General features: G+C 45.0%; 1 protein-coding gene across 1 annotated transcript in view; it reads right to left on the bottom strand.

Moving 5' to 3' along the window:
• Positions 1–13,407, bottom strand: part of COL4A6 (collagen type IV alpha 6 chain) — a 282,814-nt gene that overhangs the window by 143,935 nt on the left and 125,472 nt on the right. The window lies entirely within an intron of this gene.

Below are 13,407 nucleotides of genomic sequence, written 5' to 3'. Positions count from 1 at the left end.
CCAAGCCCTTCTCCTCTTGGAGCAAAGCTTTCTACATTGAGGTAGGAGGAGAATCAAAGGAGTGGTGTCCTGGAAGCCAAGCAAAGAAAGTTTTTCAAGAAAGAGGGAGTGAAAAGCCATTTCAAATGCTGATGGCAGGTCAAGTAAGATGAAGACTGAGACACGGTCGTTGCAATTAACAAAGTGGATGTCACGGGTGACATTTATAAGAAAGGAGTGGTGGCAAAGAAAGCCTGATTAGAGTAGGTTCGAGAGAGAATGTGAAAAGTGGAGATTTTGAGAATAAACAACTATTTCAATGAGTTATGCTGTAAGAGGAACAGAGATACAGGGCAGTAGCTATAAGAGAAGGTGGAGTTAATGGAGGGTTTGCGGAACTAATAGCTAATAATTAGTAGAGCACTTACTTTGTGCCAGACACTATGCTAATGGCTTTATATGTTTTAGTCTATATATTATAACAACCCTGTGAGATAGGTACTATTACTCCAGGTCACCGATGAAGAAACTAAAGCTTAGAATGGATAAGTCATTTGCCTAACACAGGATTTCTCAACCTTGACACTCTTGACATGTTGGACCAGATAATTCCATGTTGTGAGGGACTGTCCTGTGCATTGTAGGATGTTTACCAGCATCCCCGTCCTCTACTGATTAGATGCCAGTAGCACCCCACCAATTATGGTGACCAAAAATGTTTCCGTACCTGGCCAAATGTTCCCTGGGGGGCAAGACTGCCCCTGGTTGTGAACCACTGGGTAAAGACCACACATCTAGTAATTGATAAAGCCAGGTCTTAAAAGATGGGCTTATCTGGCTCCAAAACCTGTGCTCTCAACCACTGTACTTTCTTGTACTACCAAAATGGGAAATTTCCCCTACCCTGTTCTGGGTACCTGTGAATCCCTGGGAAGTGGGAAGAATATCTGGTCACTGGGTTAAGGGCATTCCTGCTCACAAGTTCCATGGTTCAGTACACACACCCCTGGCCTTCATAATCAAGGAAAACTCCTTGGAGCTTAAGTCTCTTCCACACTATGGACCCCATACGTAAGATGAAACGGTTGGACGACATGATCCCCCGAGGTGCTCTGGCTCTGCCATCCTGCAATCTAAGTGCCTAGGTTTTCTCATGAGGCAAATGCTTTTTTTGCGAGGGGGCAGCCAAGGTATATTTGAGGATTTTCAGTTTGGAAGCTGGTCCAAAGTTCCCAGGTTGTGTTTGTTTCCATGTTTGCTTCTTCCCGACTGGCTTCTCCCATGGCTAAGGGCCGGCGGCCCCTCGGTTTGCGCCGTGAACGCGGTGGGGCGGCGGGTCGGTGGTTCAGGGCCGCCCCGGGCCTCCCCCTCTGGCTGCGGAGGAAGTTGTGTGTCTCCTCCCGGCCGGTCCTCCTCCCCTGGGAGGCAGCCTTGCGAAGCGAGCTGAGCGGCCCCCTGGGAGACCTGGCCTCCGGGCGCCGGGGGCGGACTGGGTGTGGGAGTGGGTGCTGGCTCGGGGCCCTCGGGGAGTGGGGGCTTCTGGGGACCCCGCGAGGAGCCCGTGCCACTCCCGGGCGGGTGGGCGATGAGCTTCCCCTCAGGGATCTGGGACACTGGGGCCTGGGGGCGGCTTGTCATTAGGTTGTCGATGAGCCTGGGGGAGATGAGGGGACAGGGGCTCTGCTACAGCGCCTGCTCTGCTTCCTCCAAGGGACCTGGGAGGCCTTCAAGCCCGGCCCCTCATTTCACACGGGCCAGAGGAGACTGGCTTCCATCCTGCTCTTTAGCTAGAGCTAGGCTTGGGCCTGATTTGGAAGGTAAACTTAAAGAGAGATTCGTGTGTCTTACTCCGGTGCCAGTCATTGGAACCTTGGCCCCAGGTGCCAGGGCTGGATTCATCAGGCATTAAGCTCTGTCACATGCCTCAAAAACCAGCCCTCTGTTAGGCATGGTGGGACTCCCGGTATTTCTGCACTGCTGAGCCTCTCTGAGTCTGTTTCTGAGGGGTGGTACCCTTGGGGTTTCTGGGGATCAATACTAATATCTCTGTGGATGTACAGCTTTAGGTACGTTTTTAAATTCATGGAGTGTCTGCGCTGGTTTTAAGAATAACAAATGTTGCTCTATATGGACACGTGTGGCTTTTCTGTGTGTGCTCAGTTAATCATTCTTCAACTGAATTGCAAAGGCTGTGTTTAACCCCTGGCTCCCCTCCCTTCCTGAGCTTTGTGAAGTTTAAGGCTCTGTTCTTACAGCACAGGGGCCCTGTCTGGGGAGCCTGTTTAGACCTGTCTCTTCCTTTTGTTTGCTTTCTTTTTGTCTCTCTCTGGGGAAACCTGGCTCCTGAACCCTGGTTACCCCTCATTCCATTCAGGGCCTCACAGCCTGTTTCTCCACAGCTCCCTGCTTTCCTCAGAGCTTTACTGGCATTCCCGCAGCAACATGTGAAGGGGGCAGCAACCACTGATTGGTGTCAACCCCAAGAAGGAACCCAACCAAAGCAGTGGAATGCCAAGTTGCTCCAATTACTTGAACTAGAAAAGACATGTACAGGGCCAGAGACCATGGTTTCTTTGATATGGCTGATAACCAAACATATACATTAATCTTCCTGGGGTCTAAAGGAACGAACCTTTTTTCCTCTGGGTTTTCAAAAATTAAGGAGTAAAACTAACCTTGTAAAAACTGTAAAAGCTGTCATAGCAAAGCCGAGTGCTTAGTTAAGTCCACAGAGCCTGCTAAGATCCTAGCTGGTAATTCAGGATAAGGGAACCATTCTAAGGTATTCTGTAGATTTCTCCGCTGATCAAGCTTTAAGACCTGTCTTATGTGAACCAGTGCCTTCCTTCTTTCATGATTCCTCAAACCCCACCTTTCACTCATAACTCCCACAACAAAATGCATCAAGTAGGAAACAGATGCTCTTTCAGAACCCACTGAGGTGTCCTTTCTCACTGGGCACTGTAGTAACTGTAGGAGCTTTTAGCATGTGATGGAGAGAAGCACCTTACTGTCCTCTCTGTGATCAAAATAAGGTCACTTCAGTGCTGCTGATTCCACTTGGTTTTGGGATGAGTTTTCCTCAGTTGGGATCAGTAGAGACTAACCAATGGGGATACTAGTTTCCAAGGAGTTAGAGGAATGTGGTGGAAAGGAACTAGTACCATCGTTCAGTTAATAAAAAACAAAAAGGTGATACCTTCAATGAAGACGAGCCTCATTGTCAAATCACTGTTTGAATGTGTATGCATCTCTGCATGTGTTCAAGTTTGGAGAGAATCATTTAAGAAAGATAGGATCTGAGCAGCAGAAAATGCAAAGTTTCCATTCTGCTGTGCCAGGGGATTTTGGACATGCCACTTAACCTCTAAATATAGAGAGCATTCTATCCACCTATCATGTCTTTCACTCTAATCCACTCTGTACAGCCCCCATCAAATTAATCTTCCTAAAGAAACATTTTTGTCATAATAATTTAAAAAATAGTTTGTTTAATCACTCCAGTCTATACCAATACCTCCTTTTGAGGACCTGTGCTCTCTGGCACTCAGACTTTCAATCAGATGATGTAGTGCTGTGTAGTTAAGGGCTGCTGCTGGCTGTGGTGTGTGTGTGTGTGTGTGTGTGTGTATGTGTGTATGTGTGTAGTCTCCCTAACTCTGGTGCTTGTGATACGTCTGCATTCTCCGGAGTGCCTGCACCACCCCCCCAGAGTGTTTCCTTAAATGTTTGTGTAGTGGGCTTGAACCTGATGTAACACAATGAGAAAAACAAAATGCAGAGCATAGTCTAGGACCTCTACCTCTATAAGTAAAGGTGGCCATTTGCCTTATGTGTTAAAATAAAAGCTCTTTTGAAAAGATGACAGTGAGGTAAATTTCTGCAAAGCAATGCACATTTTTTCCCATCGACTTCTATAGCTTAAGAGAGATGCCATGCAATTAATTTTGTTAAACATTCTTGGAAGACTTCCATTAATGCAAGTCTTCTCAGAACAGACACCATATTATTTCCTTGGCATATACTTGGTAGTTTCATCTCTACACATTTCTAACTCCATTGCAGAGAACTTCCATACAGCGAGTGGCCTACATAAAGGACAGACCTGTATCAGAGCTGTAAAAACTGATGTGACACCTCACAAAACTTGTAATCACAGATGAAAACCAGGCTTTCCTTATGCATGGATTTCAGTTCTTGTGACTTTTAAAAGACAGGGATATTAGGAAAACATTTTAAAACCCAGACAAGGATATAAACAGATGCTATACACATGGTCAGGGCTTACTTCTCACTGGGGCAGGGAAAGGACGATTGATTTGTTGATATCTGGTCTACATCTTCTTGGCATCTTTTTCTTCTCCACTACAAGTAATCCTCCGTTCACAACAATCTAATCAAGATGAGCTCAGCTGATTATGGCCATGAAATTAAGAGGCCATTTGACATGGTGGAAAGAACGCTGAGCAGGGGGATAGAATACTTGGTTCAAATCTCAGCTATGCCACTCGCAAAGGACCTTGGGAAAGTCTCTTAACCTCTCTGAAATGGCTTCTTCTAAAAGTCTTCACATTTAAAGAGAGGGAAAGAGCATTCACACGCATGGTTTATAAACCATGATATGCCACTTGAGGCTTGGATCCAACCTCCCAGGCTTGAGATTTTATGATTTTTAAATTTCTTTGCTGTCTCACTTCTCCCAGCTCCTGAGATACCCATTGCTTTATTTTATATAAAGTTGTCAAGGTGAGGCTCTAAAGTTGGTGGCATGGCTGTTCGATAGGGAAAGAACAAGAGATTTGGGGACAGTTATTTTTTTTCTTTTTCAAGTTCTTTTGCCTCCGCTCGTGGGTCCCATCTATTTTAGTATGGTCTAGGCCGGTGGTCTCCAAGTCTTTCTGATTGTACACCCTTTTCAGTTAAAAGAAAATTAGAGCAGGGCTTCCCTGGTGGCGCAGTGGCTGAGAGTCCGCCTGCCGATGCAGGGAACACGGGTCCGTGCCCCGGTCAGGGAAGATCCCACATGCCGCGGAGCGGCTGGGCCCGTGAGCCATGGCCGCTGAGCCTGGGCGTCCGGAGCCTGGGCTCCACAATGGGAGAGGCCACAACAGTGAGAGGCCCACGTACCACACACACACACACACAAATTAGAGCATGCTTTATATATATACACACTATATTATTAATGATTATATAAATTATATACATGTCCTACTCTGCATATATATGTACCTACACATATATTATGAAATGCACACAATAAATAGAAAATGTAAAAGGATGAGCTAAAGATGAAATAAATAGCATGTCAAATGTCTTGTTCATTGTGATGGCTTCATTGTATTATTAGCTAATATTTCAAGGCACCATATACACTTAGGGAAAGATCTTTCATTACTGAGAATGGGTATAAATCCATATTTCATTTAGTCTTCTTGATTATTCTTGCATCATTACTTTTTTGCTGACTTCTTGTCAGGTATGATTAGGTTGCTGTGCTTTTTACCTCACAATGAGGCTGATGGAAAAACTCATTCAAGGAGTAAGAGAAGTGTGAGCGCTGCCATTTTCACGTGCTTACATTATTGGTACTATCTTTTTTTTTTTTGCGGTACACAGGCCTCTTACTGTTGTGGCCTCTCCCGTTGCGGAGCACAGGCTCCGGACACACAGGCTCAGCGGCCATGGCTCGCGGGCCCAGCCGCTCCGCGGCATGTGGGATCTTCCCGGACCAGGGCACGGACCCGTGTCCCCTGCATCGGCAGGCGGACTCTCAACCACTGCGCCACCAGGGAAGCCCAATTGGTATTATCTTCAATACATGGTTTATTTGCAGGAACCTTCTTAAGCCACTTGTCCATTTTGTGAGGGTTAATGTAGTTAGATAATATAATCCGTAAATCCGCTTAACTGGGCCCAAGGAGGTAGCAATACCTCTGGTTCACATAGAGGAAAAAAAAAAAAAGTAAGGGCTCCAGGGTCAACCCTTCCACCTGTGGGCTCCCATTCTTCCCTCAGAATACCTTACAAAGCATATGCAACAGAGGGTGCCAGTGACAATATGTGTATTGCATATTTGAAAGGCTTAATAGTAGTGCTAATAATAGCTAATATTTAGATAGCACTTGGTGTACTATACACGGTTTTAAGCACTTTACATAAATTACATTGTTTTAATCCAAATCTTAATTTCTTTCTAGATGTTTTCAATTTAAATGGAAATAGAAGTCGTAATATTTTCTTTCACACTGATTTTTACAATGGACTGATTTGCATGTGCCAACCTCCCCCTCCACCCAAACCCACCAATTTTGGAGACCACTGATCCAGGCTTTGAGATTTAGAATCTCTGGAGAAGTGCAATGCTTCTGTAAGTACATCTCAGCCACTCTTTCCGATCTCCTGCTGCTATAATTTCACACCTGCTCATAGAGGACAGAAAACAGGAACTGGTGACACAGGAAGCACTCCCAGGCAACTGAAAGTAGAGAGCAGTAACTGGGTGAGGAAAATGAGAATGAGGGATGGGGAGCTAGAAATGCTAGAGCCGGAGGGAGGGAAGCCGGGAAGGAGAAAGAAGGAAGTTAGAGACCAGAGAAAAACGAGGAGAGGAGAGGAGAGGAGAGGAGAGGAGAGGAGGGTACATCTGTGGAGGGAAGATGAAGGCAGATTCTGGGAGGAGAGACTACGTCACACATTAGCAGGCAAGATCCTCATCCATGTCTTGATATCCAATGTCTCTGACATATGGATGAGCAGGGCAGGACAAGGAAACTGAGCAGTCTCTAAAGATTTGTACACACGACTCCTCCCCAGAGGAGAGGCCTATGCAATTTATTCAAGCAGTGCAAAGATGGGGCCATGCTTAACCTAAAGAGTATGTCTCTAAAGCTAGAACTGCAGGCAGGCCAGGCAGGGAAGGTATTTGGGGTGTGTGTGTGGTGAGTCGACATCCCTGTGACTCTCTTCAGATCACACCAGCCAGATGGCCAAGGAGGAGAGCACGGCACATTCCTGCAGGGGTGCAACTTCAGCTGTTAGGCGCTTCTAGCATCGGCAGTAAAAAGCCACAGCAAGTGATTTACGTCTGAGGCAGCTGCCAAGACACCACTCCAGAGGGTAGAACACTGTCAAAAATGGCCCTCCGTATCTCACTGCCACACTAGAAAGCACGATAAGACACTTTAGGGGCAAGGAACTGTCATGGTACAGTAGCACGGGGTCTGACTTCGATCATCAGAGCTGGTGGGTTCTTTGAGATCACCCTGCCCAAACCCCTCACTCTTTTGACTGGTAAACTGGGACGCTGAGAGGGGAAAGCAGCAGCCCAATGTCATCCAGTTGGCAAAGCTCAGGCATGGCACTGAGGTCTCTGGCTACCTAAAGCAGTGCTCTTGACTCCACAGCTGCGTATTAATCCCCTCCTCCAGCTCCTTTGCTCCTCTTTAACAGAAGCCTCCCTCACTAGTACGGATAATATGTTCCATAAATCCCACACTGTCCCAATATAATCAAAGAGAGGATTAAGATGACCACAAACATCTGCTGGGCTACGAGTGCATCTTGACTCCGGGCAGAGACACTAACTTTTAACATTACCATCAATTATCCTTGACCCAAACAACTATATTTAAAATACACAGGGCTCTTTGATTTTTTTTACTTCCCTCCCCTACTGTCACCCAGTGGCTACTTCCCTGTGCAAACACTTTTCCTCTCCCCCCACAAGGAAGAGGAACAAGGGAAACTCAAGACCATCAACTTTGCATAAGGTTAAGAGGCTTTAAGCAAAAGGTTTGGTGGAGAGGAGGGTGAAATCAATGTCAAAAAGAAAGGTTGTGATTATCTTTCACTCACGATTATTCATGAATGTCCTCACCTTGGAAAGAGAACGAATTGCTGGTAGTAAAACAGAGTAAGAAGCAATCAGAGTTTTCAAGGTCAAAACCCCAGAGGAGTTAGGTAGAGCAAAATCCCAAAGCAAGCTATGGGAACCAGAGTGTGGGCAAGAGCTGGGATCCTTACAGCTAACAAGACCTAAAAAAGATATGGCAATGACTGCCCTGGCTCTTTGCCTTCTTTTAGCAGAATGGATTCCTCCCTAGATAAGAGACTCTCATCTGCTTCACAGCAACCTAAGAGCTAATCCAGGAGAGCAGGGCTGGAACCATACCCAACCAAATTGGTTGGTTGGTTGGTCAGTCCTTCATGAAACAATCTGTACTGCCTACTGCCCCTGCAGAGTCTAAGGAGACCAAATCTCTGCCCTTTAGGAGTTCATAAGATAGTGGAGATCAGACAAGTCATTAGATTGCTGTAGTTCGGCATGAGAAGAAGGATGAGAAGAGTAGATAACCTTCGATCATGGAAAGCTTCTGAGGAGGTGAAGTCTGTGTTCAGTTTTAAAGGATGGGTAAAGAGAGGCAAATCAGCAGAAAAGGGGTAGAGCCAGTGGAAGTACATATAAAGTGGAAGTACATGTAAAGGGAGTAGCAGGTATAAAACCTGGAATGTATTAAATAACATAGCAGGTTCTGTGAACTATAAATAGTTCGGTTTATGTGTAGGGTTTTGTTTTGTTTCTTTTTCCGAAGAGGGAGGCTCCTAGTGATGAGAGGTAATGTTGGAGAGGTAGTCAAGGGCCCTGTCATGGAGGACTTTGTAAGCCTGCTAGAGTTAAGATTTTATTGTGAGATCTATGGGGAGCCATTGAGAGATTTTAAGCAAGAGTTTTGTGATCATATTTATGTTTTGGAAAGATGATGACAGCAGAGTGGCAAGTGGACGGTAAATAGTGGGACTGGGGGTTGAGAGACCAGTCTGGAGGCTATTACGGCAATTCAGGTAAGAAATTATACAGGCCTGGATTGGAGAAAAATAGGTATGGAGAAAAGTGGATGGATTTGAGCTCAATTTAAGAAGATAAATAGATGGGATTTGATGACGAATTGGAGGTGGAGAAAAGCAAGAGAAGACAAGAATGGCTCCTGGGTTTCTGGCTTGAGCAATGGAGTGCTTGGTGGGGCTGTGATGGGGAAGACATAGGTAGGACTTAGGAAGGAACATGTCTGGTGGGAGTTGCTGGTTGAATTCTGTGTGATACATGTTTGTGGTGCCAGTGAAACTCCAAGCAGAGATATCCAGCGAAAAACTGATAATGCTGATCCGAAGCTACAGAGAAAGGTCTGAACTAGAGATAGAGACTGAATATCTATCATCGTATGGGTGGTAGCTGAGATCTCTGGAATATATGAAACCACCCTGGGAGAGGCCTACAGTGAGAAGAGAAGTAGGATGAGGATAGAACGCTGGGGAGTCCCAATCAGAACAGGAAAGAACCAGGAGAGAAGAGCACGATGAAATCCAAGGGAACCGAGAGTTGCAGGAAACAAGGGGGTGTCTCGTGCAGCAAAGTCAAAGAAGATAAGAATGAAAAATGTCCATTGTTTTTGGCAACAGGAAGGTTAGTGGTGACCAGCGTTAGCAGTGAGGCCAGCCTTCAGAGGGGCAAGACGCCTGATCCGCAGGCAGCTGGAGCAAGGCCCGGCCACCCAAGGAGGTCATGCGCATTATGAGCTTTCGCTTTGGAACTGCAGAGGCTAAGGACAGTGGCTGGTCAGGGCACCCAGAGAGAACAGAAAGATGTTTTACCGGAATTGCCTAATTCAGGAGAAAATGGAACAACCTCTGGGTACTCTCGGTAGCCATGGCGCCAGTCAGCTGACACAGGGAATGCCAGCTGTTTGCAGGAGGAGAGTAAATTGAAGGGCTGGTGGTGAATGCATCTGGGCTCTGGAATTCATGGGAAACACACTTTGTGACAGAGAAGCAGCAGGATGCAGGCAGGAGATAAGGAATTAAGAACCCTGGGCTGTTTCTCGTGAAACTCAGGCTAGTCTCATAAACTCTCTAGCTAGGACATAGCTTCCACAGCCATAAAACAGGGGCCAACAGCCCTTACCTAGGTGGGGAATCCAAACATTCCCTGTGGTTTGGGATTCTCTGTGATAATGCACCCTTAGATGGCATGGCTAATTAGGAGCTCTCCATGCTTTATGTAAACACCAGAACACTTAAAACAGGGAAAACTCTGAAATGCTATTAAGGAATAGTAGACTCAGAACAAAACAAACAGTCCCGCCTGCTCCCAACTCAGACAAACACCCGCCAGTAATGCAGAGACAGCTTTCAAATCCAGTAGGGAAAAGAGAGCAAGGGATGGAAATGTCAAGCTACAACGATTTGATCAATCCAATGGCAGAAGAAAAAAAAAATAACCAGGGAAGAGAACAACTCAAAAGAATGGTTTTTCCAGATAACAACACTTACCCGCAAGAAAGAAAGCTTGAAGTCAAACATTAAATCCAAATTTAAATGTCCAGGGGCGGGGGAGAAACACCTTTATTTAACATTACTAGGCATGTCATTTTTTAAAGTTGCCATTCTCCTAAAGTAGGCTAAATAAGGTTTAGCCGCTGACAGGCTAGTGACCTTGGGCAAATCACTTATCAGTTTATTTGTTGCATACAGATAATGATACAGACCCTGGGAAAAGATGCTTTGGAAAGCACAGAGCAGTGCAGCAATGCTAGGCAAGGGCTTTTTATCAGGCATGGCATGCCTTCGAGAAATCAGTTTGAGATGGCTTAAGCCCAAAAGGGTTGGATCACAGTTGCGCAGGAGTGCTAGGTGTTGTGTAAATGTCTTAATCAGTTCAAGAGGCCTTTGGCAAAGGAAAAATACACACTGCCCAGCAAGCTACGTGCTTGATGTCTCCCCAGGGCAGGAGGCAGGCCCTGCAAAGGGCTGCAGCATATCTCAGGGGTGAACCAACGTTCCGTTCCCCTCCCAGATCGCAGAGCTGGAGAGGAACAGCTTGAAATCCAAAAGGGGCCCTCTTCTCAGCTAAGGAAAACAGTCTCAAATCTTTCTGACATCTGCACAAAAGGGGTACTGAGGGGCTGCCCTGCAGGGTCAACAGTGCTGGGTCCAGTTTAAACAATCCTGCTTGGCCCTGGGAACGCGAGAGGGTAGGGAAGATGAGTAAAAAGGACCTGGCTGCGTGGGCAGCTTCCAGCATCCGTGTGCACAGGATCGGCCCCATGTGCACTGGCCTCCTGATCTACTTGGGAAATAGGACATTCCTGCTCTTGACTCATGAAATACAGCTTGGTCTGGTTCACTAACCTTGACAAGCGTTCCCAGAAACTTCAGGCTTCACAAATAAAGTTTTAGGAGCATATTTGACTGTGTGGACACCGAGTCTTTTAAATATTGACGAAAAAAATCTGTGCAGTGATATTCTATTTTTCTCCATCCCACGACCCTTAAACCACTCATGTTTTCAAAGGAGAAGCCAGATTAGGGCTCCAGATGTTTGGAATCCAAATGAGAGCTCCTCACAGAGGAAATCTACCGCCTTCTATCTTCAAAGATCAAAATCTCAGCCAGGGGTGAAACAATGAGGTCATCGTAGGCATGTTTGCCTGGTGTAGGACTGACCTCTGTTCAGGATATCTAAGAATTTCTAGTTTTAAAGGCTCCCCAGCCCCACAAACAGTTCAGAGTTGTTTCTCAGTTCCCTGGCTGCTGGGTCTCTCATGCTTCATCAGGAAATGCCCTTTTGTGTCAAACTTCAAATCTCATCTGCTTCCACTTGGGCCATTTTTACTTGCTGTATCGTTGCAAGGGTAAAGTAAATCAATAAGAATCACCCCTTAGGAAAGTGGGGAGAGGATATGTCCAGGAAATTCACGGAGGAAATACAAACCTGCAATGAATATGTGAAAAGATGCTTAAACTTACATGTAGTCTGGGAATTGAGATGATTTTCACCCATATTAACAAAAATATCAAGTGATGGCAAGGGTATAGAAACATGGGCACTCTTGTGCAACAATACTGATGTAAATAAATTCGGATAGATACTCTGTGGGGTAATTGGTCATTGGCTTTTAAAATTAAAAATGCCCATTACCCTTACACCTGGTAATTCGGATCCTTAGCATCAACACTAGAAATGAGTACAAGGACGACTGTCCAAGGATTTCTACTGTAGCACTTCCATTTTTTAAAATAGCAAAAATTTGGAAACAAACTATGTGTTCATCAAAAGGGAAATGGCTAGATTAAACTTTGGGGTGGAGGAAAAGATCTTAAGGACATATTATGTGACCAAACAAACCACCAGAAACAGCATAGAATATATACTTATGATTATAGTTTGGGAAAAAAACCCAGAAAATGAAAGTATTCTTATACATATTCATACCTATCTTTGATCATGCACAGAAAAAGACCAGAAAGACAATAGTGGGACCGAGAGAACATCAAGGGAGACTTTTGCATTGTCTGTGTTGCTTGCTGTTGTTTAAGAACATATTCATATATTTGTTGTAGAATTATTTTTTTTCTAAAGTGTTTCCTAGATCTAGATCAGAGGAAGAACGTGGGCCCCGGTGGCTGTAGTGAACACGACTTCCCTGGGAGACAGCAGTGGGTAAAGTAAATAGGCGAGAAATCAAAAGACCCAGGTAATAGCCTGAATCTGTCATCAATCTGCTGTGTGACCTGGGAAGTCATTTTCCTTCTCAGAGGCTGTTTCCTCTACCATCTGTGGATAAGATGAGAAGCTCACGAAGATACCTTCGCTTTCTAATATCTTATGATTCCCTAAGTCTCTGCCTTTAATGTACAATATGTCTGGTCCCTTTTGATGAAGAGATGGCTTTTTATACTTTTCCTTCAAATTCTGGCATAGTTTGACATTTCACTGTACTGCAAATGGAAAATAATGAAAGAAGAGGTAGAGTGGTCACTCTGTTCCCTGTTCGGCTATGTTTTTAAGGGTTTGGTTGACCTATTTATGCTACCTTCCTTTGACAGTGTAAGCTCTTAGGCTTGTTTGAATGTGGTGAGAGTGCAAATACAACGCTGCAAGTCGGAAGATCTCAATTCTACAGGGTGGCCATAAATTTTGAAAATGTAGATTGGATTTTACTTTTTTTTATGGATTGATCCCCCCCTTGAATACTTTTGCTGAGTTATACTAAAGATGCAGGTTTCTTCAGTGCAAATCAAAAATACAACTCATCTGGGGCAACACATCACATATGCATATACGAGGCTTGATAGAAATGCTGTATCAAGGCACTGTGTTCATTGCAATTTGCACAACAATTTGAACTGGTCATGGCTATTAAAGGACAATACATTGAATAAATCACTTAATGTTTTGAAACGTGTGCTATGCCTTAATATAATATCTATAAATCATTCTTTATGTATAGTCACCTATATTTCTGGACTTTATGGCTACCCTTGATTCTGGATGAAGCACATCCCTAGTCTGTAGATAACGATTGGCCCACTTGTCCCCCAGAGTGGTAGGGAAGAGCCTATCTGTAAATGAGCTATGAAAATTGATGT

This window comes from Delphinapterus leucas, chromosome X (genome assembly GCF_059928025.1).
Source record: "Delphinapterus leucas isolate spDelLeu-1000000601 "Yukka" chromosome X, BTC_Dleu_Yukka2, whole genome shotgun sequence".
Classification (NCBI taxonomy): Eukaryota; Metazoa; Chordata; class Mammalia; order Artiodactyla; family Monodontidae; genus Delphinapterus; species Delphinapterus leucas.
The sequence above is the reverse complement of the archived record's forward strand: the minus strand, read 5'-3'. Positions and strand labels throughout refer to the sequence as shown.